The sequence below is a fragment of the Sorex fumeus genome, unplaced genomic scaffold (genome assembly GCF_029834395.1).
Source record: "Sorex fumeus unplaced genomic scaffold, SorFum_2.1 ptg000036l, whole genome shotgun sequence".
NCBI lineage: Eukaryota > Metazoa > Chordata > Mammalia > Eulipotyphla > Soricidae > Sorex > Sorex fumeus.
Window position 1 is genome coordinate 6,047,571 of NW_026606093.1, and position 4,359 is coordinate 6,051,929.

Consider the following 4,359-nt stretch of genomic DNA (forward strand, 5'->3'; position numbering starts at 1 on the left):
TCCCTAACTCACAATGTCAATGCTTTAATTTACTTCAAGTCTCTGTATTTCTCTCTTCAAATTCAAAGTCATCCCAAAAGCGGTTTGATCTGAAAGGAAGCTGCAAATTTTTCTTTCTGCAATCTTTTCCTGGCTAGCCTGGATCTCTGAAAGTACATTTACCCAAAGGAAGACCTGGTTTCTTTCACTTAATAAAGGTTTTCTGTTTTCTTTCCCGCTGTGACTGACTTTTATTTTTTATTTTTGAGGATTGTAAGACAGGAGCTTTCTGAATTGCTCTTAAAAATTGATGGCTGCAAGAGAGTTGGAGAACCTTTCTTAGTAGTTGATCTCTGCATAAGAGATTCATGTTTGATCACTGGTTGGCCCGTCCATTCTCTGTCTTCTGGTCAGCAGAGCTAGAGAAGTGGATAAATTTATATTGTCACAGGTGTAAGGCTCTCTACAAACCTTCTGTCCAGAACGGGATCAGCCTTGTGCACTCAACCTCAAGTCGAGTCTCAAACATCTCAGGCTGGGGAGAGGGCCCCCTGAATGAAATTTATGTTCTCACTTGCATCCTGGCTTCTGTTTCTATAGACTTTAATACTTCTCTCGGGTGGTTTAATGAAAATGAACTGTGAGACTATAAGATCTGCGGTTATCAGAAGGAGGAGGGAAGGAGCGGTGGGAAATGAGGACAAAGGGAAACCGTAGCCTGTGGATTTTTTCCATTAAGATATAACCACAAGCCAAAAGAATGTTAACTTTGACCGACATTGTGGGACTGGAGTCTGGCTGTGAAAGTGAAGGAATCGTACTTGTCAGACGTGTGTGAGACTCAAGATTGGTTACCTTGCACCCGAAATAAAATTCATGTCACTGCTGGGACAAAGAGAGCTCCACTGGCCAGACACGGGCTTGGCATGCAGGAGATCTGCAGATTCTCTCCAGTACTGTATTGGTCGCTCAGCAGCCTTATTGTAGTCCCTGAGGACTGGCTCCCACGGTCAACTCCAAACCCCTCTCAGAAACAAAAATGGGTGAATACACACAGGGAGAGAGTTCAAAGGCCTAGAGCAAGTGTCTTGATGTATCGAAATTGAGACAGATCCCCAGCACCTTGTACCCTTCCACAGCCTAGCCTTAATGGCCCTTGGCCCCACAGAGAAACAAAAATGTTAAAAGGTGAACAGAAAGATTGCACATACATGAAAGATCTGGGTCCAGCCCCGGCACCAGGAGTCCTTAAAATTCAACTGGGAGCCACCCCTGGGCACTATCTGTAGGACCACATCAAATATGCTCAGAATTGATGCTTTTGGGAATGGAGAGAGAGCTCAAAGAGCTTAATGCATACAGGAGACCCAGGTTCACACCTGGTAGCACATATTAACACTAAGAACCACAAGAAACCACTCCTGAACGCAGAGCCAAAAATGCACATCTGAGCATTGTATGTGTGGCTTAATAGGCAAGAATATAAAACACAAAATATTTTTTTCACACAATGTTGGATATGAAATCTGTCCACCAATGTCCACTGCTTTGTCTGTTTACCTCCAATGGACATACCTTATTAAGGCATTAAACTAAAGTCTGCATGAAAGTGGGATGGGCTTTAAGGATGGAAGAGTATGGTGGGGGTGAGGGAATGGAGGGGTGGGTAGGGTTGGGTTTATGAATGGCAAAAGGGATAGGGAAGGGAGGTGATGGGAAAGGAGGGGAGGGGAGGGGAGGGCAGTGTGTGGCACTAAAATGTCTGTCACATTTTAGCCTGAACGCATTTGCACCAGAGATTGAGAAATTCTCATTTCATCCACTCAGATGTGTTTTTTAGAGTCCAAATGTAATCAAAAAGAAGAGCATTATAATGGGTCTTCAGTAGGAAGCTTAGCATGAGTGGAGAGGGGAATTAGTCAATGAAGAGAACACTAGACAGAAGTAAAGGGAACGGGGTGCTGAAAGGAGGTGAATCGTTTCAACGATGTTTAAAGAATTTTAAGATGGTACAGCTGTATGTCACACAGGGTTATCTGTAATGCCTCTTAATGGGAAGGAAGCCAGGGGAGCAGTGGGAGGGCAGTGGGGGACATTGGTGGTGGGAAGTGTACGCTGGTGAAGGGGTGGGTATTGAAACATTCTATGATTGAAACCCAATCACGAACAACTTTGGCAAACTGTATATCTCATGGAGATTCAATCAAAGAAAAAATAAGTTAGATTGGCAAATCTTCCTCGTAATGGGTAACAGTGCCCTTGGTGCATGAGAGACCCTTTTCTCTGGGGGCTAAGTCTTGCACCCATTCAATCTGATCCAGGTGTAGAGCAGGTAGAGTGACATTAGTCCGTTTTTACAGGCTCTGTCAGTCTTCCTGTTTCTGCTGCGACTTCTTCCTGTTTCTGCTGCTTCCTTATGAGCGTATAGTCTTTAGTATGTGTGCCCCTGCTACCAGGGTATTGTTGTCTGGGAAACCAAATCTGTTATGTTCATGGAGATTAGGACTTCACTGAAGTTAGTGTTGGGGCAGGGGCGATAGTCCAACAGGCAGGTACTTGCCTTGAGCTTGAAAGACCCAGATTTGCTCACCAGGTTGACATAATATGATCCCCGATTTTTTCCAGGAGTGCTGCTGAGTTTAGAGTTAAGAGGAGGACCTGAACAACATCTGTTTGTTCAGAGACAGGGAGGATAGGGAGCCGGAGTGGAGGGTCAGAGCCACAAGTATTACAGCAGGAGTCCCTGCTTATGGCCCTAGGACCACTTGGTTCTCTCAGGCCTTGTAGAAGGTGAGGCAACCCCCTAGCACGAAGCTGGGAGCCCCTAACCCTCCATTAGGCTCCCAGTAGGCTTCGGTTTTCAGAGCTTCTCAGTTGCACAAGTCACTTTCTCCGGGTGAAACCCTGGCATGCCCTAGCATTGCCAGGTGCAGGAAATCTGCCTTTCTACACAATGGACACAAGGTTGTCATGCACCATATTTTCCTGCTGACTGCTTTCAAGAAGGGAGATTCCTAAGACACTGCTAGGCAACTGTGACAAAGGAGGATTGGTAGAGAAAATAAATTTGGAGATTTTTGCATTAGAAGTGGGAGCACATGAGCAGTCAGTCTCTAGCTACTTCTTCCAATGTCATCGTGTGGTCACGGCACATCACACTGACCTCTTTAGAGATCGCTTCCTGGGATTGGCACGGAAATAAGCAGTTTTAGTCTTTTTCTCGGGCTCTCTGTGAGTGGCACCAAGCATTAACTTCATGGCCTCCCATTTGCCCTGGGTACCACCTAAGACAAGGAGCCATCTTCCAGCTGTAGGCCCATGCAGCAGAGCTGTCAGGGCCTAAGCATGGATGGATGGGAGCACTGGGCTTTGAATTCATGGCCGTGTGCTTGCCTGGCAAGTTCTTTAATCCCTAAGCTGCCACCTGGCTATTGTCATCCCTTTGTCAAAAGAGCAGGTCATTGGATGGGCAATTGGAGGGGACTTCCCGCAGCTGTGGAGTTCTGTATGCAAGAACTCCTACCAGAGCAGGGAGCTATATCCTGGCTTTCAGCTCTTGGGATGGCCGCAAGGGTATCACGACTGTGATCTCCATCCTTCTCTTGAGCTGTGTCCTCCAGTCCAGTGAGCAGCTAGTTATACAGGTGTGGGGATATGCGCGAACAGGAAAACTGCTGGGAAGACCCGGCTTCCCCTGAATCTTCTGGTCATGGTGTCATCAAACTGCCCAGCTGAACACTCTCCCCAGTGCTCCTTTCTGGAATCTAGCCCTGGACGCCCAAGTCCTGTCCTTCTTCCTCTACCGCCCCCACCCCTGTGCCTCATTTTGCCATCTCTTTGCTTTCTGGTTGCTCCCGTTCTGTTGTCTTTCTTGTGCCATCCCCACTGGGGAACCCTGATCCTCAAAGCCCAGCATACATACACCCACCCTCACACTTACCCCACAGCAACTCTTTACATATCTGTTCCACCCTTGGGCCATGACAAACAAGTGCCCAATAACAGTTATGAACCAAATTTTAAAACTGTCCGGTCACGTTGGACAGCCCAGATTACTGTCACAATCTCCGGGTCCCAAACCTCGTGATGCAGGGAAAAGCTTCTTGGGAGGGTTCTACAGCTCTGCCACTTGTTTTCTATCACTGGAAAACACTAAAAAATGCTTTTTAGTGATTTCAGCACCAGCCCAGTTGGTGGAGGATCACCGGGAGGGGCCCCTGGGTGTCTTGTGCAATCCTGGGACTTGTTTCACTGTCCACTGCAGTTTCCAGGGCCTCCAATCCTGGAGAGTGGATCAGCAAGTTTGTTGCTCCTCGTGAGAAATGTGAGTCTCGCATGTGTGAAGAAGTCGGGCCCATTACCCACAGGCTCTCGCCACTT